The sequence below is a fragment of the Eublepharis macularius genome, chromosome 9, assembly GCF_028583425.1.
Source record: "Eublepharis macularius isolate TG4126 chromosome 9, MPM_Emac_v1.0, whole genome shotgun sequence".
In the NCBI taxonomy this organism is placed as follows: domain Eukaryota; kingdom Metazoa; phylum Chordata; class Lepidosauria; order Squamata; family Eublepharidae; genus Eublepharis; species Eublepharis macularius.
The window spans coordinates 32,217,349-32,243,569 of NC_072798.1; the positions used below are offsets into that span (position 1 = coordinate 32,217,349).

Consider the following 26,221-nt stretch of genomic DNA (forward strand, 5'->3'; position numbering starts at 1 on the left):
TGGATGTCATTGTAGGGTAGGCTGAGATTGTGTGACTGGCTCAGGGTAACCCAGAAAGGTTCCATGGGAGAGTGGGGCTTTGAACCTGGGGCTGTCAGATCAGAGTCTATTACTCTAACCACTACATATGCTGACTCTGGTTAGAAATGTTTGCTTGTTCCAAACAAGGTTCCCATTAGGCAGAACTCCAGAATTCAACAGGGACTTTGCTGCTGAAGATTGCCTGTCTGTATACCAGCTTATTTATTTGGAAGCAATCAAGATGCACAGCTGGTGACAAAGTTTTAGAAGGCAAATTTGCAACCCAAGGCCCTTACATTTTAAAATGGCCGTAAGGGAGACAACAGAGGGAAGGGAGGACACTGGAAGTGGGGGTGAAGAGGGGAAGCAACAGTTCTACATACTTGGGGCTGGTTTGGGTGGAGGATTTGACACAAAAAGCAAGTTTTGGGAAGGGATTATAAGGAAGTGAGAGGCAGCACCACATAGATATTCTGGGAGGCAGTTCTGGGAGGCAACAGAGAGTTGGATGAAGTCATTTGGAAGAGCCAGGGACCTTTGGACAGCTGAGCACGGTAGAATTGACACCTGAGGTGCTCTGTTGAGCTCATGCAGCCACACCACAGAGCATAGTCACCATAGAGCATGGGATCGCCTTCACATCTTTTTTCTGCCCTGCCACATCCTCTCTATATCTCTGCTGTTTAAGGCTGTGACTTTAATGTCTCTGCTATGTTGCCTCTGACATTAGCACCATTCCATGGTGTTGTCTTTCCCCTAGTCTACTGAGCCAGCTTGCAGTACCACAAGTTGTAACATTGTGTCTCTGAAGTGATATATAGGTTGGATACTATCCACTTACTTTCTGGGATAGTGACTGATAGATTGCAGACAACTGGTAGATTTCAGTCTTAGTGAGAGTATACATTGTTAATTAATTTAGACTGGCCATGATCAAAAGAAACTATGCATTTGCTTCTGCAGGTACATCTGGGTTTGTGTGTGTCAGGGTCAGAATCCCACTTCTAGGCCTCAGAAAGCTACCACAGAGGGGCCCCCCCACCTTTGTGGGTAGCTTTTGGTGGAAAGCCAGTGCCCCTTCTAGAAGAGCCCAATGTCAGTCCTTTGGGTCATGCAACCCTTTGGATCATGGCTACAGGATCCAAAAGACATTTTGGTACCTTGTCACTGAGATCCATTTTCTTAATAACAACAACAACAACAACAACAACAACAACATTCGATTTATATACCTCTCTTTAGGACAAGTTAATGCCCACTCAGAGTGGTTTACAAAGTATGTTATTATCCTCACAACAAAACACCCTGTGAGGTGGGTGGGGCTGAGAGAGCTCCAGAGAGCCGTGACTCTCCCAAGGTCACCCAGCTGGCTTCAAGTAGAGGAGTGGGGAATCAAACCCAGTTCTCCAGATTAGAGTCCCGTGCTCTTAACCACTACACCAAACTGACTCTCTCTTGTTTTTGTGTGAATAATATTATAGTTCTGGAAAGATATTTTTCATTTTTTAAGTGACAGTAACCAAACACTTCCTTGCATTTTATTTTTCCCTCTTCTAGTTTAATTATGAGGTTTGATTTAGTGCTCCCTAAATATAACAACAACATTTGATTTATATACCATCCTTCAGGTTTACAAAGTATGTCATTATTATCCCCACAACAAAACACCCTGTGAGGTGGGTGGGGCTGAGAGAGTTCCTAGAACCTGTGACTCACCCAAGGTCATCCAGCTGGCTTCAAGCAGAGGAGTGGAGAATCATACCCGGTTCTCCAGATTAGAGTCCTGTGCTCTTAACCACTACACCAAACTGGTTTTGTCAAAACTGTCTTTAGTCAGGAAAAGTTTTCCCACAAATGTTTTAGCTTTGCTTTATTATTGTAACTTTCTCATGTTTAAATTTCATGTAGACCTGTTGCTTAGAAAGATGATAAACTTTTGAAATGGTTTCAAAGTTAAATATGCCCTCAGAAGTTCTTTTATATTAGAATTATAGAACAAAGGGGAAATGGTGCTTTTAACTGTAGTGAAGCCTGTGATAGACATCCATTCCAGTGGGTAGCCCTTCCTCAGTGAATCACTTGAAAGTATCCTTATGTTCTCTGCAGACTAATAGTCTAAAAAAAAACCCCAGGCTCTGTAAAATAATAAGTCTGTTCCTTTGGATTTCCCCTACTAAAGGCTCTAATATACACTTATTGTTTATTATTATTAATTATATTCATTAATTGTTATATGCCAGTTTTCTTCCATAACAGAACTCAATGTAAATTTAATAGCATTAACAAGTTTTACAAACCTGTTTAGTTTCAGCAGGGCTACTTTATTAGGTGCCTGCCATCCATCCTGGGATGGAATTACTTGTTTTTTGTACTCAAATGATCAAAAGGTTAATGCATATACAATATATATTAAAGTATATGGTATTACTTGTAACAATTCCAGTGGAGGCAGATTTGGTGTGCTTAAAGTATAATAATTCATATGATTGAACTCCTAGGCAATATAGAGAATTCATTCCAAAGTTGCTCCATCAAAATTGTAGCTCCCCATAGGGAGGAATTTTGTTTGTTTTTCAAAGTGCACTTTTGTGACCTTGAAACATCCCCCCCTCTCCAAAGGAGAATGAAAGGGCTATTGACATCAACCCCTGAAGAAGTGAGCTGTGACTCACGATACCTCATACCTTATCACAAATTGTGTTAGTCTTATAGGTGCTATTGTACTCTTGCTCTTTTCTACTGCCACATTCCTGTCATCTCCCTAATAGCTTATTAGAGAAAGCATTCATGCAGTAAACAGGAGGCATAGGTTCGAATTCTATCAAAGAAGATTTCAGTAAGAATGCAAAACTAACCTTTTGGCCAACAATCAGCCCGAAGAACAGCAAAAGAGAAGGAAGAGGCCAGATTAGAACCTGTGCCACACAGAGCCTGGAGTGCTCCTGTAAACTCACACACGGCTTGGCGTAATTCTGACAGGGAGAGGGCTGGTTGACTGGATCCAAGAGGTAGAGTTAATGCCTCCTTGCAGGAGGGGTTGGCCTCCCCAGCTTTGAAACAGGCTGTGGTATGCCCACTTTTGATGAAGCCTACCCTGAACCCAGGAGATCTTAATTTTTGACCAGTCTCAAATGCTCCATTCTTGAGCAAGTTGACTGAAGGGATCTTATTTGGACACTTTCAAGCTTTTCTGGATAAGGCAGAAGTTTTGATCCTTTCCAGTCTGGTTTTAGGCCTGGCTATGGAACTGAAACAACCTTGGTTGCCCTGGTGGATGATCTGTTCTAGGAAGTAGAGGGAGTGAGACTCTGTTGATTCTCCTGGACCTCTCAGCAGCTTTCAGTACCATCAGTTATGGTACCCTTTTGTACTGGTTTTCTGGACTGGGATTGGGATACACCATTCTGCACTGGTTCCAATCCTGCCTAGAGTGTAGGTTTCAGATGGTGATGCTGGGGGCATGCTGCTGAATCCCTTGGCTGTAGGCCTGGGGTACCACAAGGATTTAAAGCGTCACCCATTTTTTGGATGGGGTTGCATTCCCCTTGAAGGAGCAGGTCCATAGCTTGGGGTTGCTCTTGGACCCAGGTTTACCGCTGGATAAACAGGTGGCAGCTGTGCCAGGAATGTCTTTTACCAGATTCAACTGGTTAGCCAGCTGCAACCTTTCCTGAGTAGGAAAGAGGGTGAGAGGAAGGGAGTTGCTTGATGTCCCTTGAACATGCTGGCAGCACAAACTAGAGTAGCCAGTCAGCCAAGACTTAGCAAGACAGAGGAGCCTTCTGAGGTCAAGAAGAGGGGACATGGAGCTTTTAGGAACTGCTGAAGAAGACATGTAAACACCAACAGCTCAAGGCCAAGGAGGAAGCTCTGGGTAAGCAACTAGAGCATCCAGAGAGAGCAGGAAGATGAGAGGAAAGAGGAGGTAATCCTGCTTTCCTACACTGGAGCCCTGAAGGGTTCTCCCATGAAAGTGGGCCAGCCTGTCCCAGTACACCTACACAAAGAGCCAGTGTGGTTTAATGGTTAGACTGCTGGAATAGGATCTGGGCAGTCCAGGTTCAAATTTCCATTCAACTGTGAAAGCTTGGAATTTGGTGATTTGGCTGGATTCTATGTTAATAAAAGAAAATCCAAGTTATTGTGCAAGAATATGGTGAAACAAAGACAACAAGAGTTAATGGAAATCACCAACTGCGAGGTAACACATAAAGTAAAATATTTAGGAATAGAACTTACTGCTAAAAATATTGATTTATTTAAGAACAATTATGAAAAGCTATGGCAACAAATAGACAGAGACTTAATCCAATGGAATAAGTTGAATCTGTCGTGGCTGGGAAGAATAGCAGTAATTAAAATGAATGTATTACCACGGATTATGTTTTTACTGCAAACAATACCAATAATAAGAGACAATAAACAATTTGACAAGTGGCAAAGGAAGATATCGGACTTTGTATGGGCAGGGAAGAAGCCCCGAGTGAAGATGAAAGTTCTATGTGATGCCAAAGAAAGAGGGGGACTACAATTACCAAATATAAGACTATACCATGAAGCAATATGTCTGGTGTGGCTCAGGGAATGGATGCTGTTAGAAAATCCTAAACTCTTAACACTTGAAGGATACAAGAAACTCTTTGGTACTTATGGTATGATATGGTATGATAAAATCAAAGAGGACTCTATGTTTCTGCATCATTACATTAGACGAAGCCTTTACACGGTCTGGCAAAAATATAAAAAATATTTAGATGAAGGTATCCCGACGTGGGTGGTGCCATTGGAAGTTATTGACCCGAGAACAATTTACAACAGAGAGGAATGTTTGCCATATAAGGAGGTGTTGAAAATGGAGCAAAATATGATTAAGCTTAAAACAGGAGACAAACTATCCTCCCACTATGGATGGTTCCAATACAGACAGATTAAAGGCCTATATGACATGGATCGTTCAAAATCGGGATTTAAATGGAAAAATTCTGAATTGGAAGAAAGTATGCTACAAGAAGGCAAGAAAATGATTTCTAAAGTTTACAAGATTTTGCTAAAATGGTATACAGAAGACGAAACTGTTAAAGTCCAGATGGTGAAATGGGCTATAAATTGCAATAGAGACATAACAATGGAGGCATGGGAACACTTGTGGAAAAATACATTGAAGATATCGACTTGTACCAATATCAAAGAAAATGTCTATAAGATGATATATAGATGGTACCTAATGCCGAAGAAAATAGCATATGGGAACAACAAAATGTCAGACAAGTGTTGGAAATGTAAAAACCATGAAGGTTCATTATATCATATCTGGTGGACCTGTGAGGTAGCAAAGCAGTTCTGGGGAGATATTACAGAAGCTATGACTGAAATTTTACAAATCCCAATAAATAAGAACCCAGAACTACTGTTGTTAAATTTGAAATTAGAAGAGATTCCCAGGCAACAAAGAATTTTATTATTCTATATGACAACAGCGGCAAGAATTTTATATGCTCAGAAATGGAAGACGCAAGAAGTACCATCTATTGAAAATTGGATACAAAAATTGCGGTACATGGCAGAAATGGACAAAATGACTCGAAAGTTGAGAGAACGGAATCCAGAAGAATTTTTTAATGACTGGGAGAAGTTAAAACAGTATTTGGAAAAGAAGTGGGACGTAAAGGGAGAATTGTGGTTGTTAAATAACTATTAAGCTTACAGAAAGGAAGAGATACTGATCTTTACAAAAGAAGAGGGAAGATAAGTTAGAAATATAATGTAATTGATAGTTTGATGTTAGGTTTTGCTTAATTTAATATATATTATCTATCTCAGTAGTGTATTAAGACAGTTAAGAATAGAAAAGGAGATATAAGTAGTAAGTTTAGACAGCGGGTTGGAAAACTGTTGGAAGTCTTAGATTAAGAGGGGGGGAAAGGGTGGGAGAATATGGAAATGAGGGTTTCGATTGAAAATCTGTAATATTAATCTTTACTCACCCAATAAAAATTTCTTTAAACAACTGTGAAAGCTTGGGCAAGTTACTTTCTCTCAGCTTAACCTACCTCACAGGGTTGTTGTTGAGAAGATAAAATGAAGGTGGGGAGAATGATGATGTCAGCTGCTTGAGTCTCTATTGGGGAGAAAAGTGTACCTGTAATGTACCCTGTGAGTATACTACTATGTATGTCCTTGTATGAACAAGCCTTGTAACCCTTCTAACATTGGGAACTCAGGAAAGAGTAGAAGAAAAAAAAATGGCAAGCCTGAAAGAAATTATGTTGACTTAAAATGACCGTTATTAGTTTAAGGGAGATAAAACTTCGGATTTGTCACCCTTGGTTGAATCTCATTAATAGCCTTTATAATATTTCCTGAAACATTTTATTTGCTCTAGTTATCAATATTTCCTTAAGTTTTGATCATTGAACTATATCCAGTTCTTTTTTTAAAATGCCATTAGCAAGAATGAATGAGTTTTTCTTTAATGGAAACAGTGATAAAATAGGGCGCCAGAGTTTAAACAATAGCAGATGACTATGATAAATTCTTTGGCAGGGAATACAAAGAAGTGCCACTATGAATCTCTCACTAAGTCTCTGGGAGTTACTTAAGAAGTAGCAGTCATTTCCACCATTAGGAATGTGTATCTCAAAGGCAGCGTATCTCAAAATACTAGTTGCTAGGGCTCTTTTTATGTTCTTATGATAGACTGCTTGAATAAAGTGCTTTCAGCATAGGGCAAGAGATGGATTTATCAAACTGCAGGTTGTTTTAAAAAGTGTTTTTCACTCTCTACTGTGCCGTCATCTGTAAGTTACTCAGGATCTTTACAGTCAACATAATTTTGCTGCAAAGGTATCTCTAATCTTCCCAGATGACACTTCTCAAGCAGGCATTGCTGTTAATGGAAAATCAGCTTCATGCCACTAACTGCATTTGTTGGGAAATGTCTTGCCCCACCAAGGACAGCAGGTGTGCATGACGGAAATCCTTTGCTTTCCCATCTTTAACATTTCAAAAGCTGAAATGTAGTGGTTGGAATGTAGTGTAGTGATTGGAATATATCTAGGGAGTCCTGGGTTCTAATGCTTCCTCAGGCACGAGGTTCATTGGATCAGTTACTTTCTCTCAGTTTAACCTGCCATGTGCCCAGTGGGAGTGCAGGCTTGGCTAATTGGCACTTTAGTGGCTGGTGAAAGAAAGGGGGGGGGGAATCACAGTCAGGAACAGTGTTAACATCACTTCCGGGAAAACCCAAAAGTGATGTCACACCTTTCTAGGAATCACCAGAAACTCTGTGGTAAAGCCATAGCATTTCTGGTGATTCCAAGAGAGGTGCAACATCATGTCCCTATATAACCACCCCATCCTGTTTAGGTTGTTGTATGGATAAAATGGAGGAGAGGAGAACTCTGTAAGCCACTCTGAGCTCCTTGAAGGAAGGGTGGAATAAAAATATAAATTAGAATAAATTGATTTGAGTAGCCCAACAATCTTGGTCAGCTCTTCTACAATTTTCTTTTCCTTTTTTTCATTACATGCAGTTAATAAAAGATACACCCATCACACAAAGCAATCCTTTCCCACTTTGGTTATGTAAAGATGCGACCATTGCTTCCTGTAACTAACACTACAGAAACTATAAGGCAGAGAAATCTTATTGTCATAAGAAAATAAGTCTCTGGAAATATCACCCCAGTGTGTTTAAGGATTCCTCCCCAGATCATTTACACATTTATATTTTATTACAAGAAAATAGAATTTTTGTGCTATGTTGAAGGAAGTTGCTCTAAATGTTTATTTCAAACTCAAGCACTAAAAAGCCAGAAAGTGCAAGTTAAAAAGAGATTTTTTAGACATTTCCTTATTGAACACTGCAGATCTTGACATCATGGACAAAACTAGAAGGAGGGCACGTTGAAATCTGCCAGGCTGAAATTAGATATATTCATTGGCATTAGAGGGAAAAAAGAACAAAGACATAAGATGATGCATTTCTTAATTTGCCCAACAGTGAAGGGATTTGTATGGATATTGTTGGGCTATTGGGCATAAAGACATTTATTTTTTTCATCTGCCTTTGTAGAACTGCATATAATATATTTCTCTTGAGCACAGACAGATGTTAAAAGAAAAAGTCACATTCCTTCACACAGCCAAATGTAATTTCCCTCCTTTCATTTTTGACTATATCTAGATTTGTATCATTTGGAACATGTCTATAAATGTCTCCTCCCCCACCTTAAAGCAGTTTTTGCCACATCAAGATTTGCACACAGAGCATTTTGGGGATTTACGACCAAGGAACAATGCCATGGGAAATTGTGAAATTTTGTGTTTTCTGCTTTAGTTTTGGCTTCAAGGTTTTTAATTTCCTGTTTTTGGGGGGTGGGTGGGTAATACATTTCAAGGGGTATATCAATACATGCCCTTTACCTGGAATTCTCCAAAATATAGAAACTTAACAGGGGTTGGAGACCTCTAGTAGTGCAACCTTTATGCTAGTTTACAAGACTCACAACTTTGCATGTCCTTGCAGCTTAGGGAATTTTAGAGTCGAGTTTCAATGTGAGACAGTTGATAACAGAAATATCAAAGCATTCGCTACAATGGACATTTGGTCTACAATTTGCAGGAGAATCTCCCTGGGTTTTCATTCCATCCTTTCTGTTTTCTGTCACTCACATATGGCACACATACTGTGAGAGAACCTCAAAGGGACTTTTGCACACATGATTGTGGAATGCGTTTCTTGTGCTCAATTTTTTTTTGTTTTCCAAGCTATAAAAAGAAAATGGAATGGGGGTGGGGATAGTACAGTAATATGATTTACATACTTCGCTGGTGTATCACTGAGATTAATTGTGTAATAGTTGTTAATTGCTCTCAGGATGTATAGTATAGTACTGTGTGTGTGTGTGTTAAGCATTGTTAATGTAGCTTCCTTTATTATAGTAATACATCTCACTTTATGGCTCTTATTTTCAAGAAAGCTATTTAATCCTCCTGCAGTAAAACAAAGGCGCCAGTGTACTTATCCAACGCAAGCACTGTCCCAATTTAAATGAACAAACTAACAAACTGCAGTGCTTTCCCCAGAATATACAGCTGCTCTCACCCCCAGCTTCCCCTGTCTATGAAGCCCAAATCATTAAAAAAAAACAATATTGTAGATAGCATTGGATTATTGTAGATCATAGCACTGGATAATGCTGGGGATAATTTAGGCAGCCCATTGAAGAGGCAGCAGTGTTCTTCAAAAGCAGAGTGGCTGCTTTGCCTTGAGTTAATGTGCTTTTGATGCTCAGGGATGTAAAAGTGGAAATCCTAGTGCTCTGGGAAGCCGTAGGTGGGAAGGAAGTGAACAGTATATTCCAGCCAACATGTGGGGGGCGGGGAGGGAGTTGGATGGCCATGTGTACTCCTGCTACAAATGAGTAGGATGATCATGGAAGAGTCACACAAAGCACAAAAGTGCTTCCATATATGGAATTTATCGTATGTGAAGCTGCACTAAGTGGTTTTTGCTGCTGGGTTTTTAATAGCTTGTTAAATTTTAATGACTTTTGTTGTTTTATGTTTTTATCATGTTTTACTTTGTAGGCTGCCTGGATCAGGTTCTTTGGAGAGGTGACATAGAAATGTTCTAACTAAAGACATAAAATCTGCATAGAAATGTAGTTGAATCAGCCCTCATTGTGTCAGTCATGTTGCATTGACACAGCCTATACTGCTTCCAACCCTGTTCACATTTATTTATTTTGTTCAGTGCTACTCACGCAGCTCACAGAGAGCCAGATTTGCAACAGCCATCAATCTAAAGAGCCACATGTACTTCCATCCCTGGCATGTGGCCTGCGCATCAAGGAAGCTCGCAGCCTACCTGGTTGTCTGGCAGTGGCTGTTTCACTTGCTAACCACACGGGCAACTTACCTACTTTCCTGAAACATGGCACAGATGCTAAATTGGGGAACAGTCCTCAGAAGGTGGCATGTCAAAGAGCCACAAGTGGCTCCCAAGCCACTGACTGAGTATTATTGATTCAGGGCCAAATTAGAAGTGACAACATCTACAGGTCTCACTTGTGGACAGTGATGCCATTTTAAATGCCACGGGGGCCCGTTCTTGATCAGACCCTTGTGGCATGCTTAAATCTCTTTAAAATGGTGTTATCGTTCACAGGCCTACCACGTGTATGGTGTCACATCTAGTTTGGCCCTTAGAAAGATAGCTTATCTTCCATTCCTTTTATTTAGAAAGCTTAGAATGACTTGCAGCAGGCTCTTGGTGGCTTCCCAACCAGGCTTTGCTAGTCACCACTGATTTTGGATTGATCCCAGACTAATAATAGGAATAACATAATAACATAACTTGGCCAGCAGCAGATCCTGAAGATCCTTGGCCAGCAGCAGATCCTGAAGATCAACAGCTGTGCTAAGCCCTGCACAGTAGGTTCCAGTGCCAGAACAGTGAACGACTAATGGGAGAAGAGAAGGAGAGATTACCATATAGGACTAAGGTTAAAAGCAGGGCTTTTTTTCTGGGAAAAGAGGTGGTGGAACTCAGTGGGTTGCCCTTGGAGAAAATGTTCACGTGGCTGGTGGCCCCGCCCCCTGATTTCCAGACAGAGGGGAGTTTACATTGCCCTCCGCGCTGCAGCGCGGAGGGCAATCTGAACTTCCCTCTGTCTGGAGATCAGGGGGCGGGGCCACCAGCCATGTGACCATTTTCAAGAGGTTCCGGAACTCCGTTCCACCACATTCCAGCTGAAAAAAAGCCCTGGTTAAAAGTATAGTCTGGGTAATGAATTCTTTAATTGCTTTTGATGGAACAGTTCTTGCTGCTTAAGAGGGTGTTTAAAGTCAACAGAATATTTTCAGCAGCGGGCCCAGCATGCAATTAGTATGCAGAATTCTGACACTGCACAGTTCTCCATCCTGTCCCGTCTTGGGATCCTGATCTAGGTTCAAAATGGACAAGTCTCATAATGCAACAGCAACCATTGCTGCTGCTATTTTTTTTGGTTTTCATAATATGCAGGAAAGGAGAGCTATATTGGCATTGCAGTTATATTATCCCAGAACATTATGGCTTGTCTCTTTACCATATCAGAATGTATATGCTGCCTTGTACATTTAAAGAGAAGAGAGTGCAATTCTTGCTCCTTATCTGTCTTTTTTATATCGCAGCATATTCTGTGCCTTCTTCACTCCACCTCAATCATAATTGCATTCATCCATGAAAAACCTTCTTTCTGCCTAATTCCCATGGCTCTAAAGAAATTTCAGAAAGTCTCCACTGGCTTTTCTCCTTCAGTCTTCAGCATCACATGTATTAATCATATTTTTTTCTCCTTTCCCCTTGTCTGCATAATACAATACTGGCATTTTTATCTGCTCTGTGAAAATATTTTCAAATGGTTGTTCATTTAAAGTACGTGTTTCTGTCCTTGTTATCAGCTCAGGGCCTAGGAAAAAATGAGCTGTTTCTACAAGTTCCCAAGGGCCGTCAGCATTCCAGATGCCCCAACCATGCAAACATCTCCCCCTCCAACCCCCACAACCCCTTTTTAACCCTTCTTTGAAGGGGGGGCTCCTATTCTGCATGTAGAAGGTCTGAAGTTCTATCTCTTGCATCTCTAGTTAAAAGACCTGGAGCAGCAGATGTTGGGAAGGATTTTTCCCAGTCATCTTGAGGCCCCAGAGGGCCTCTGCCAGTCCCAGCAAACAGCACTGAGTGAGGTGGTTTATTGGTCTGACTGAGCATCAAGCAGTTTCCTTTGTTCAGTCCGTGTACCCCAGTTTCCCAAACTTTTGGTACCTGTTGGACCATTTTTCTGGATCAAAACTGGGAGCTTGCTTCTCTCTTACAGTAAAAATATATCCGTCTTCATGATCAGCTCCCCAATAAAGCTCATCTTTGCATGTGCAGGATAGCCCACTTAATATTACCTCCTTGCACCCTGTTTTTCTCTTTGCCCACTCAGTCATGGCTTAGGGGTGGTGCCATGGTGAGGCTTCTGGGATTTCCTTGCATTAGAAAAGAATGCATTAGAATATAATGGTCCACCGGTATGCCCTTGGATGCTATCAATACTCAACAATTAGTGTTGCATTATGTACATATGTGTTATCAATTTGCAGCTGACTAGTGACCACAGCAAGGTGCTTTCAAGGCAAATTGGAAGTAGGGGTGGTGTGCCATTGTCTTCTTCTGCAAAAGCTTCATCAGTGGTCCCTTCAGCTTAGCTTACGAGATATGATAAGATCAGGCTATACCATGCCACCTTCCCTCCCAGTGTTGCTTTTAGGGGCAAAAATTGGTAAATGTATCCACCATGGTACTAATTTTTCCGAAGAGCATTTTATCTTTTCTTATGGTATACAGTTTGAGACTCTGTGGTCTACTCTATCAACCAGAGGTGCCACTGCGCCGCTGCTGCTTTAGGCATGGTGGCAAAGATTGTCACTTTGATTCATAAAATGAGCCACAAAAGCAGTTGTTTGGTATAGATAACACCATGATTTATAATAGTTAAACAGCAGAACTGAGGAAGCCCCAAGCATTCAAAAGTTTTCCTGCAAAAAAGTGGAAGGGTTCCCCTAATTCAGAAAATAAACCAGAGCACAAACATTAGCAAGCATAAGTGTGTGTTGAGGTTGAAATGTGAGTTGATGATAAGGCAAGTAAAAAGCCATTTGAGAAGCAACACATGAGTATTTCATTAAACATGTCTACAGCAGGAAATAAGCTAGGGGCCTTCAAATAATAAAGATGTGAAAAGAGCAGTGGAAGCAGGACTAGATAGAGGCGCAGAGGGATACGGTGAGATTTGCCCTCTCTGTGGAGAGGGAACCATATCTGAGCCATCTCAAACCCTATGCCAAGCTTCTTAAAAATGATGATGTTTTAGGGTGATCTAATGAGTAACAGATTGACAAGACACCACACATTGATGACAGCTACCTGAGAGTACTATGAAAATGTTGCAGAAATATGCAACTTATCATTATGATCAGCCTCTTTACCAGAGGAGGAATGAAAAGTAGCCAGTATAATAATTTTTTAAAAAAGAGATCCAGAGGGCATCTGGTAAAAGACAAATCTGCCAGCCTAACTTTTGTCCCTGGTGAATTAGTACAAAACATTATTAAAGGCACAATAGAAGGAAAGGCACATAAAAGGAAGCAGGCCCATAGAAGGAAAAGTCTTGTACACCTTTTACAGTTCCGCAGGGCCTGCAAGACGGAGATGTTCCACTGGGCCTTGACTAGGGGCCAGCCTTTTGTCCCCCCTTCTGACCGCCATACCCTCCTTTTACAGCCGCCCTGGAGTTACATCATGGTGGTGCCTGTGGTTTATGGTGATCCTGTAGTAGCCTGATTTGTGTGGTGGCCCCTGAATTTTATGCTATCTGGATTAATGTGTTAATAATGTTTTTATTGTATTTTAACAGTATATTTTGTTGGAAGCTGCCCTGAGCCCGCTTGTGGGAAGGGCAGAGTATAAGTTGAATTAAGTAAGTAAGTAAGGGAAGGAAGGAAGGAAGGAAGGAAGGTGACCCAGTATGGTTTTTTCAAAGGGAAGCCTTGCTTCATCAATCTTTTAGAAGCATCAACAAGCATGTGGATAGGAGTGAGCCAGTAGACATTATTTTTAGACAGATATTTGGGTTCCTGCAGAGCAGGCCTAGGCAATGACTCCAGTCTTAGCCCATAGATCTCAGTGGGCTTAAATGGAAGTAACTCTGCATAGGATTGCAGTGCTTAGTCTGTGTTTCTTCTTAGTTGCAAGTGTAAGACGGGGTTCAGCAACTAGGTAGCACCAAGAGGTATTGTTGAAGTATTGGGGCAAGTCCTTAGAAGAGACTGTTTGGTTGCCCGGTCAGCTCCTCCTTGCAACTGCTGTCTGCTCCTCACTTAGCATTTCATCATGTACATCACCAAACTACCCATGTTAACAGCCCCCTTGGTTCCACCATGTCAAGTGGCTAATGGGAGGGGCCGTGGCTCAGTGGTAGAGCATGTACTTGGCATGCAGAAGGTCCCAGGTTCAATCCCCAGCATCTCCAGTAAAAGAATGTAATTTTGGAAAGTTGGGCTTGTGAAGGTGGTCTGGAGATATGTAGGGGCATTGCTTAAAAACAAAAAAATGTGTCTCTGGTTCCCAGTTTGCTTGTCTCAGTGCGGGGATCCAACCATCCTCTAAGTAGCTGTCTTCCAACTGAAGTGGATGAAAAGCCACTTAAGTTGGAGGAAGACTCCTTAGATTGTGGGAAGACACCAAACTTTAGTGAAAATGAAAGGTGGAGTTTCTTATATACTAATAGCCAAGTGGCCCTGAACTGTGGATACTTTAATCCAGCGACTGGAGCCATTAACAGACAAGACAGATCTTTCTACACTTGAAAAATGCCTCAGTTTTGTAGAAAAATCAGAAATCTAAAAATATACATTGGAGAATTTTAAAAACCCAAAATGATAAAAGGAGTGCCTGTAGCTTTACCCAGATGCCCTCCGTGGTTGTTGCTAAGGAATCATTATAATTCAGCCAGTATTCTAGACATGGTTTTTATCAAGAAAAGGCAGGGGGAGGTGATAGGGCCCTTTCCAGGGCTGTTTGGCTTTTGAAGGAGGACTCATTGTGGCCGGACCCAGAAGAAACCACTGGGTAACTTAATACCACAGTACTTGTATGACTCATCCAGGCCCAGCTGCATGCTATTAATCAACAGTAGCCCAGTGCAGTGTAGTGGTTACAGTTTCAGAGTAGGTTCAAATCATCACTCTGTTGTGGAAGCTCACTGGGTCACACACTTTCAGCCTAACCTACCTTTCAGGGTTGTTGTGAGAATAATATGGAGGCAGGGAGAATGATGTAAGCTGCTTTGGGTCGCCATTGTGGAGAATGGCAGTATATAAATGAAGTAAATTAAGAAATATAGGTGAAGATGGGGACAAGATAAAAGTAAATTGTTTAGTGGCTTTGAAGGAGAGAAGGAAGAAAGGAAAGGTGAGAGAGGCTGCTGGAGGGGGGAAGGGGGAAAGGTGAAGATGGGGGGCAGACAAAGGTGGGCAGGAAGGAGATAAGGAAATAGGAAAAGAAGGCTATGAGAGCGCAAGTCCATAGGCAGGACTTGGTCAATGGACTACCAGCTGGCAATCAATAAGATAAGGTTGTCATCAATTAGGATGGTTTAGATTGTACAAGAAGAGCTTCTGGTAATGGAAGACATGATGATTTCAGAGCAGTAGAAAGTTCTTGGTAAGCACATGTGTTCTTTGACCTGTGTTGGTATCAAAGCCAGAAACTTATTGATAGTGGGCGGGAAGATCTGTGGGAAACATTTGATTATTATGAAGAAGGTTCAAGCTCTGGACCCCGTGATGGACTAACTTAACAGCAAGTTTCTGAAGTGCAGCATATCAGAGAGCAGGGAGGGGAAGGGTTAACTATTCCCTAAAATGGAGAGCTTGAGTGACAGGTTGCTCCCTCTTCTGTAATTGGTCAATTATAACCAGTCTGAAGGCAGTCCATTGGTTTCTGACAGTTTTTGGAGTCAGGGAGTCTGACAAGAAAATAATAAAAGTCAGGCAGATTCACCTTTAGAGTGAAGGGAGAAAACACCTTTGTCTTAACTGTAGTATTACTGTCCTGAGGACAGTTGTTATTTCTTTTTGAATGTTATACAGTCTCCAGTGCCATTTCCAACAAAAAGGAAGAGGGCTTCTGCTTTTCCCCATCAAGTTCTTGGGCTGGGCTAAAAAGCCAAAATTATGTCTGTGTGTCAGAGTGGGACAAACGGACTTTCAAACCCACTAATGTTAACATGCTACTTGGGGTTGCTCAAGTCAAAACAGGGAAACTGAATTTTGGTGGGGAAATCTGCCTCACAGTGGGGAGAGTATAGGAAGGTCCGTCATAACCCCACATTAGCATTCACTAAAATTCCACAATAGAAATGTTCTACAAAACAGGTAAAAATAGCACACTATAACAGTCAGATCCCCACCCCACCATGTGTTTGGTGTATCTCTAAAAATAACTTACGTGACACTTTCTTCTGCCAGTGGTTCTTGTAGGCAAGGATGAAAATAACCAAGGAGAACTATTAAGGAGAAGAAGAAAAACTAAAATAGAAACTAGGTGTCTGTGATACCTGAAATATCAATTTCCAGGTCTAATAATAAGTACATCACAACATTTGAGAGGCAAAGCTTCCAATATCACAATACAATATATTTTGCAGCTTTCTTCTCTCTCCTACTCCCTACATATAAATTAAGTGTATGGATTGAGCTGGTTATGATGGATAATTATGTTTCAGGTTTCATTACATTGCAGGTTTAATAAGTTCCAGGTTTCATTGTAATACGTGAAATAATGTGGGGATATCTCAAAGTTTTGCATTCGTGTGATTGGTTTTGTGATTCTCCCTTTCTTTTGAAATGGATATACGTCGATCAAAGTGGTAATGAAAGTTGAACAGAGAATTGAACCATGTGTGCTTCGTTTCATTCCAATATTATCATTAGCATTTGTATTCCACCTTTCTTCCATCATGGAGCTCAAGGTAGTGTACATTCCCAGGACATCTCTAATCATTGATCAGACCCAGATCTGCTTAGCTTCAGCAAGGATTCTGTATTGCACAATTTCCAACATTGACTCATGTGGTGGGTCACTGGTAAGGTTCCAACTACTGCTCTAAGTATCACTGCAGGGGAAAGGGAATGTAATGCCTTCACATGGGGGCACCAGGAGCTGGCACTAGAGGCACCACTGCTGCTGCAGCAGCAACATACAGGAACATGGTAAAGTCAGATAAGGGCAAGTAATATCATCACCTGCATCCACACCAGGTTCTGCTACCCATCAGTATGGCTCTGTCACCATTTCCAGATGCCCTTCAATAAATGCATCACATTTCTTTTCCCCTTTAGTGGATCCCAGTGGTGGTAGCTGGAGATTCTCCCATAGATTATCCACCATGTGAGCCATAACTAGTGCCTTCAGAGCTTGCCCTGTTCTGATATCTAGATCTTCAGTGGAAATGTTGTTTTTCTCCTTTGCAATGTATATTTCATCTGTCCCCCTCTCTTCCTTAAAAAAAACATGTAGGCTTTGAGATGGTGGTTGAATTTGAAATGCAGAATCTCTTCATCCGAATGCAAACTTTATAATATTGGCCATGACTTACATGCAGAATGCAGGATAAATCTTCATTATTGTCATAATGATATAACAATGTATTTTTATCTTTTTTCATGCTGATGAGCTGTTTATCTCATTCCAGTAATTAGACCTTAATTAGCACAATAATGTATTTGTATAGGATTAGAAATAAAAGGAGCTTGATTTGATGTATGTAGTTTATTAATCTGCTGCCATAGGAATCTTGTTGCAATGTGGGTTTCAACGGTTTGTCAATCAAACACATTTCAGGAGGTTCATGCTTCATTTAAATATACTGGAAAAGAGCTCCTGAATAACACATTCCTGTAAATAGTCTTCTGTTTGCAATAGATGAATTCAGTCCTGTCACTGGGTGAGTCTTGAGGCATAAAAAGGCATATACATTATAATACACAGAGCTTTTTATTTTGCTAGTTCTTATGAACAAGCGTGATTTTGTCTGTTTATGCTTCTAATCACAAAAGAACACACACACGCCACACACAGTTTTTATATATATAATAAATAGTGTATGTGTGTCTTGTCTTGCTCCAAGCATCTGCATGTGGAACCATCAGCGGTGAGGAAGGTTATTCTATACCCTGTGGGGAGTTGTGGAGGTGGGGTTGACATTGTTAATGTGGCAATATCTTTAAAAAAGAAACTTTCAAACAATGTTGATGTAATTTAATACTCTCCTCAGGTCACAATCACTTTGTCAAAAGATAGACTTATACAGTGCCATAAAGCAGGGAAGTAAAAACCGAAGTGAGGTGGGGATGCCAGTTTACTGACAAGGCAGTTGCTCCATAATTTTTCACTATAAAAGTCAGTTCCATCTCATTTGTGATGAACAATAATGCCCTAAACTCTTGTTGCTGATTCTTACTGTGAGCAGTCTACACCCAAGAGTGTATCTTAAGCAGGGAAAAGTTCAGGAGTTTTTTTCTGTGAAAAGAGGTGGCGAAACTCTCAAGAGGGAAATGAGGAAGAAACACATGGGATTCTTTGAAATCATATTATTTTCAAGCTCTATTGCCGAGTTTTTTCAAGAGGTGCCGGAACTCCGTTCCCCCTGAAAAAAAGCCCTGGAAAAGCTGCAAGATCAGAGTGAAAGAAGGCACTGGAAAAAGACCCATTGTCAATGACCACTTCCTGATGCCTGCTTGCCTCACCTTTTTAACTGTGGGCCAAGCAACAAGTGACGAATGTCACTTGCCTGGCAAGTGAACAGACTCATGTGTATTCCTCCCTGTTCACTTGCCATTCACTTGCTCTCCACTTGATCAAGTGGAGTGCAAGTGAACAGGGAAGAATACATGTGAGTCTGTTCACTGGCCAGGCAAGTGTCATTCATCACTTGTAGCTTGGCCCTGTGAGGAACATTCACTATTTGAACCTTGCCTAAAAATGCATGAGGCAAGTTAAATGGTTAGTTGAAGCCATCTGGATAGCATAGTTGTTTTTGGAGTAAGCAAGCCAGTCTGCATTTGTGGCTTCTTTGCTATGAAAACAATTGGATTATTTGGAGTGATGGTTGTTGTGGGTTTTCCGGGCTGTATTGCCGTGGTCTTGGCATTGTAGTTCCTGACGTTTTGCCAGCAGCTGTGGCTGGCATCTTCAGAGGTGTAGCACCAAAAGACAGAGATCTCTCAGTGTCACAGTGTGGAAAAGATGTAGGTCATTTTTTCCACACTGTGACACTGAGAGATCTCTGTCTTTTGGTGCTACACCTCTGAAGATGCCAGCCACAGCTGCTGGCGAAACGTCAGGAACTACAATGCCAAGACCACGGCAATACAGCCCGGAAAACCCACAACAACCATCGTTCTCCGGCCGTGAAAGCCTTCGACAATATTTGGAGTGAAGTAGGGGATGGCATGGGACTGTACTGAAAACCCCAAGTGTCCTGATAAGACACCAGGGCTGTATATTTAACACCCTTGCAGCAGAGAAAAGAAAACACCAGACAATGTCCAGATGGTTAGAGCTTTGATAAACAAGGAAGAACTGTAACTATATGATCAGATCAGTATGGTTCAGGTACCAGGAGTTGCTCTTAAAACAGGACTAATAAACGTCATGGTTGGTACTTACGGGGTTTATAAATTGGGGGGATTTCACGGAAAAATAATTTCTTGTCCTGTAAACTCTTCACTCCTCTCTGTGTGTTGCCTTTAGGGCTGTTCAGATTTATTCATTAATTAAATTGAATTCTCTTCACAGTGGCTCTCGGGGTGGCTTGTAACAGACAAATCATATCAAAAACAGTCTGATAAATAATTACAGTTTACAGCAATAAAATGATCACATCTGATTATTTATTTATTTTAAATGTTCGTATTCTGCTGCAACTGCACACAAAATGGGTAACACAAATATATAACAAAATGTAAAGGAAGCTCATCAACAATAAAATCAAGCTTGAATTGAAGTTGAACACTGTGGCATAGTGGTTAGAATGTTGCCCTAGGATTTGGAAGCCCAGGTTTGAATTCCCATTCTACCATGAAACTCGCTGGGTGATCTCGGGCCATCACTCTCTCTCCGCCTAACCTACCTCGCAGGGTGATGGTTGTGATGATAATAAATAGAGTCGGAGAGAATTATTGTGCAAGCCACTTTGAGTCATCACTATTGGGAAGAAAAGTGAGGTATAAATATCTAGATGCTCATTCCTGCCTATAAATACAAACATACAAGCTCAATATCAATTAAATAAAACAATTGTCCACAAAAAGTGGACTTCAGTGTTGATGGAGCTCAAAAATCCTAACCTTCGAACAGTTCACTGAAACAGATTACCTGTCTGTGGTTCTGCGTGGAAGGAATTTAATGCATCTGAGGACTGTGCTTGATCTAACTCTGTACACAGGTAAAGGAGTAAAGGAATAACTCAAACCTGCTCTTCCTTTATGACCTGTAATTTGTTCTTTGGGACAAAGTTGTTCACTAGAAGATACATATAATGGGGTAAAAGTAAAGGGGAAAAGAATATTTCAGTTTTTCTTTATTGTTATTCAGCTGTTGCCTATCATGGCACATGTGATCTGATGCAGACTATGATTATGTCACTTCCACTTGAATTCCAGTTCATTTCCATTCATAAAGTTAATCTAATCCCTCATTTCCCCATCTAGAAAGATTCCTCTTTTCCTGCATGTAGTAGAGATTCAGTGTCACAGCCTCGAGGTTCGGAGAAAGAATAGGGAAACCAAAGTTGGGAATTTTCCATCAGGGATAGCAAAAAGGCAAGAACAAAGAACGTTACTAATGGAGGGACTGCCGCAATGGTGCTCACAAAGAAAAGACCCTGTATCTTGTACTGCAGTAGATGCTTTGGGAGATATTTTCCTTAGTATGGTGGGAAAATGTTAGGGTTAGGAAAAACGGTATTGGATAGCAGTAGAACAAAGTTTGGTAAGACTCCATAGATGTTACTGTGGCATTAATATCGTAATCTGAAACTATTTCACTGTACTAGGTGATGCTGACTATTATTGAATAACTAGGTTATTCAGACTGTTATTGAGTCAGTTGAAGAGGTGCCGTTTAACTGTGTTAGCAGTTCAAATGTTCCCTCTGTCTCCATGATCCGTACATACTGAAGAAAGCATAATTATCTGTTAGGTCAGGCTGGCTACCTCTGAACATACCATTGTTACAGCACAGGAACACTATTAGAATATCATGTGTGCTGGAAGCTGTACTTCCCTCCCTCGCTCAACAGCTGCCTTTTGCATTGAAAGTAGAGCTGATTTTTGTACTGATGCAAAGTCACTTCCCTGGCATCCATCCACAAATCTTTTACTGGCTGGAAAAAATTCCCATTCCCATTAAGAATTCACAGAGCAAAAACTCTGCATGGATCAAAGGGAACACGTTTAATGCTATCTTTTTTAAAAGGATCTGATCAGCCGTACTGGTGGCCTTTACGTGAGAACATCTCTAGCGTAATAATTGGGGGGGGGGGGTTATTCAGTTGGCATCACATTTTGTGGGGGGAAGGGTGTAAAAATGAGGTTTCAGTCATGTCTTTTATGCTCTATTTTGAAGAACGCTAAAAAAAAAAAGATGGGGGAAGTGAAATGTGTGCATTCCAACAAATGTGATGGCACAGTGCTATCACCAAAGGGAAAGTGTGATCTGGCATAAGAAATAGGCACATTCAGGCGGTATTATGCCAATTAATGTGTGCATATTGAAGCGTTACTTCTGGGGTTACTTCAGGCAGTTTCAAATATATCTGATGACAATTTAGATATGGCAGCGTCCAAAAGAAAAACAGTTTTTGTGTCAGCTGTGAAACAGTCCTATTGTTCACTAATGGAGAATCTTTCAGGTGAGAAGGAGGATTAATCACGATCAGTCTAAGGGTTTAATAAAACCTTTGGACATTATTATATGAAAACATTAAAAATTAGGAAATGTAGTTTTATAAACAAACTAAGCATGTGCTGTCACGTGATAAATTAGTGCCGTTCTAAGCAGAGTTACACCACTTAAGCCCATTGATTTAAATTAAGTTCATTTAAGTGTAACTGCTTAAAATAACAGTGAAATGGTTTTGGAATATGTGTACTATTATCAGTTGTTTGTGCCAATAGCCAATAGGGATAGGGGAAGTTGCCTGACTATATTCTTAGATTTCAAAATACATGTGGAAGAAACAAACTTCCTCTCCAGAAGATATTGGCATGTGATTGTAGGCTCTAAGAAACACAAACATAGATCACAGGACAGTCTTAAAGAACATTTGTTTAACACAGACCCATGTGTTCATCTAAACAAAGATCAGATAATTTTTTTAAAAGTATTAGGAGTGGGTTTGGTGGGGAGTCTTTTATTGCCTTGTCTTATGCATCTAACCTTGTGTTATGCGCAAAACAGGACAACCCAAAATGATTTCAGAATGTATGAGATTAGGATCCATAGTTCATCAGAAAGAGAGTGTCGTCCAGTTAATATTCTGACATGTTTATTCACTTGCTGGTTGGACAGATCTAGCTTTATTATGTCTTAATTTTACTATGCTTTACTGGTTTTTGTGGCTCTCAAAGTTCTTGGTTGTTAAATAGGAAGTCATCTGTCACGTCTCCTGTGTCACTAAGGTAGCAGGCTTTATGATACAATAAAAGTACGGATGTAACAAACTTGTTTCATCATGTCCAACATGCACTACTGGAGACAGCTGTTACCCAAGATATTTTCATTTTGCAATTTTTGCCTTGAGCAAAAAGTGATTCCCTCTCGTTGCATCATTCTTGGCCCCAATGCAGATGTGACGCAGTCATCCTCTTAAATGTGTTTCAGAAGTTAGAAGTGGGTCTCAGATTTGCACACTCCACTCCTTTCCCTCCTCCCTTTTCAAGACTGGAACAGTTTCCCCAATCCCTTCCTTTCTCATCTTTAACTGCTGTAGCTTCACATGGATATAAGCCATGGTTAATGCTAAGTGGAATTTGTTCATAAATTACCCCATGGTTTAAAATTGCAAACCATGGATTCAAGCAAATCTGGTTGTCATTTACCATAGCTTGTATTCATGCACATGTAAGGCAAAGGCATGGTTATTGAAAGGAAGAGAAGAGTAAGGATAACCCCACTTGGTCAGACCAAGGGCCCATCATAGAGCATCTTGTTGCCCACAGTGACCAGCCATTTGCTTCCAGAAAGCCTATTAACAGGGGATAAAGAAACAGTCTTTCCCTTTCTTGTTCTTGTTTTAAAAAGCACATGTTCTACCAGTAAGTCATGGTCTCATTCCTAGAGAGAAGCACAAATTTACCAGAGATTACTGCATTCAATCTCTAGCATAATATAAGGACAGACTGAGCATACACCAACCTTGCAGTAAGTCTATGGATGTTACTAATCTAATAACTCATACCCAGACATATTTGTATCAATAATTTCTAGCGCATCAATGGCATGAAAGAAAAAAATGCCAATTATCTTTGGCTCCGTGATACAGAATCTGTTTTGGGTGAAGAAGCTCCTAGGTTCAGTTCCCATTTAAAAGGATGAGGTGACGTGAGATACATCAATTTGAGACCCTTTATTGCTGCTGCTGGTCAGAGTAGACGGTGTTTACTGAGATCAACAGACTCAGTATGAACCCAGTTCATGGGTTCCAATTTTTTTAAAATGGATTTACCTCGGTGTTTCGCAACCTGTGGGTGTGGACCCAAAAGTGGGTTGTGAAGCATCTGAAAGTGGGTCACAGGCTAGCCGTCCCTAATGGCAGTTCTGCCCTTTGTATCTTTATCTTTCTCTCCTCTCCTTCATTGCCAGCTTCTCCCATTCTCACCTTACCCTCCCTGTTTGTGACAATAATGGGGAGCAGGGGAGCCGTCTGGCAACCAGTAACTATAATAGTAGCTGGAAGAAGGGAGGGAAGGCTAGAGAGTAGGTGGAAGCTGTTCAGCCCATGGAAAAGAAGAAGGAAGAGGAGAGGAAAAAGTGGTGTGTGAGAGCATAGGCTGTCTTGGTGCTGCTTCTTCAGCTTCCCAACTGCTTGCTCAGCCCCCTGTAGTGTCTCCGTGCCCTCTGCCTGCTGTGGGAGATGTACTGCACTGAGTCATTTGCCATCCACTTCTTTGCCAACATCTGCCAACTTCCCAGATCTCCTTGACAGGGTGCCCCCCCCCCCCCAGCTCCTTCTCTATCTCTTGAGCCAGCCCTGGATAGGTCACCATACAAAGTAAATCCGGACTTGTGGGTTACCATACGAAAAGAACTACTACTTTATCTGATCGCCTGGGGAAAATGCTTACGTGTCATAGATGACTAGTGCAAAGGTTCTTTATGCTGTGCATTATCTACAATAAAAATGGGGTGAGTACTGCAAAGGATAATGTATATTTATAAACCCAAGAGTTGCAGTAATATAAACCATGCTTGTGGTTGCTCTATGCCATTAGAACTGGACAAACATTCTGCTCCAGAGTTAGTGCAGCAACAGTGTATATCTGGATGGTAGATCTCTTGGGAACACTGAATGCATCTACACATCACTGGACATTGTACTACTGAAACCATTTATTCCTGTATGGTCAGGAAAATCCAGGCACTGAATGATTACAGCCGCGCAGTACCCACTGATGTGTGCATCTTACCCTTTGGTATGTTGCCTGGAGTTGCATGATGGAAGACAAGTGAGATAGAACAGTGATATATAAATAAACTATTGAGGAATTGGGCCCAGAACGTGCTTCTCAAATATGCAATGTCTTGCTGAGTGGAATGAATGATGTTGCTGGGCAAAAGACTCGCATAAGAGGAAGCATCCACTACCGAATAACCGGGCAGGAGGAAGAGCGAATATTTTATTAGTATAATTTCCCAGTGACACATGAGAACCAATTCTGCAGTTTATAGAGATGTTGTGCAGCAATCTTTGATTCATAATGACAGGAGGGGGATAATATACAGCAGCAACAGCTAGGAAAACAGAAGACGCCTTTTCCATATTCAGGCCAGGGATGCATATGATTTCTACCTACTTGTCAGATTGAACAATGTGACTGAAGCAGAAAAAATATACAACTCATTAAGGCTGTATTGAAATAAGAAAGACCTTGAACTGATAGCGGGCATGTACATCAGTAACTTCTTCAGAATTGTGTGTTAAATTGTTTTTCGATTACAACAGGTCTACTTCAATCATGTAAGTTCCTAAAGAGAGCTAATGTTTCCTCAGGGTCTTGAGAGATGTAGGCTCACATTCTGGTCCCTTGTACATTTATGTACTTGTCTGCTACATGACCTTGTTTTCCTCTAAAGAGTTATATATACATGTTTTGGGGTGTTTGTAAAATGCTTCTCCTGTCTAAAGACTGATTCAAATGACCTCTTTCTGGACTTTTGCCAACCTCATCTATTTTTTTATTCTGTGAACGAACTAAACATTCTGGGTTGGATCCAACCAGCTTGTTCGCTGGTGAAAAAGCGAGGAAAGCTCCTCTTTGACCAACAAAAAGCCTATGCCAGCTATCCTGGGACCTTCATGGACAGAGGCCGTACAGAATGGGGGATGTTGTAAGAAAGGAAATTGAACGAGGTTGAGTGAAAAAGCTAGCTGGATCCAGTCCCATTGCTCTATGACAGACGCCTCTTGTGATTCATTAAGTCTATCACAGCCCATCAGCCAGGTATTGTTGCCTGTTGGATGCTTAACAATCCATATGTTTTTGCAATTTCAAATAGGCACATAATTTTACCAGGATGCCTTACATAGCTTTTGAGTTGCGTTCATCTTGGAGAATCACACTGTGCCGTCCAGCTCTATGGTTTAATATGATTCATCGGAGAATAAATATAAATGTTCTTCCTTCTTGGGTTAAACTTCTAGAAAGATATCGAGCTCTGCTTTGAGGCAAAACATAGGACCAGCAGCCACGGACTGCTGTGGATAGGCCGTGTGAAACAGCCTTCCCAAGAACAAACCACCACTTAGTTGTATGTCGTGAGATATGTGAAATAATCCACATTGCTCATGGTATGCAAGCCAACATCCAGTTCTTCTGACCAGTTTACAATGGTGTCTGTTTGTCAAAAGGTGCTGACACGATAAGAGAGATTTGCCACACATTCCCTGCAGTGCCACTTGCAGCATCTCTTGCTGGACAACACCATTTCATGTGATTGGATAATCACATGCACAATTGAGTAGGGACATATGATCTCTATATTTATACTAATTTTGTTTGGTTAAAAGTTTTGTGGTCGTATTTATTTAGTTTCAGCTCTTCCTGTGCTTTCCTTTACATAATTATTGCTATGTGCTTTCTGCAGGGCATGTTTATAATCACATATTTTCCTCATTGCTATTATTGCTTATTGGATGAACATCTACAAGAGTTGTTTTCTGTATTGAGTTCACCTTTCTTCCACAGACTAGTAAAACACCTAAATTTTACCTGATCGCTGATGCTTTCGTAAACTATGTGGCTGTTCTAAAATTCACACCCACCATTTTCTGAATGCACCGGAATTCTGAGGTTGGTGTGCACTGGCTACTTCTTGATAGATAAA

The 26,221-nt window shown here is 40.9% G+C and overlaps 1 protein-coding gene across 3 annotated transcripts in view; it reads left to right on the forward strand.

Annotated features, from left to right (window-relative positions):
- The window catches only part of ABTB3 (ankyrin repeat and BTB domain containing 3), a 270,752-nt gene that overhangs the window by 146,828 nt on the left and 97,703 nt on the right, over positions 1-26,221 (forward strand). The gene's annotated exons all lie outside the window — the stretch shown is intronic.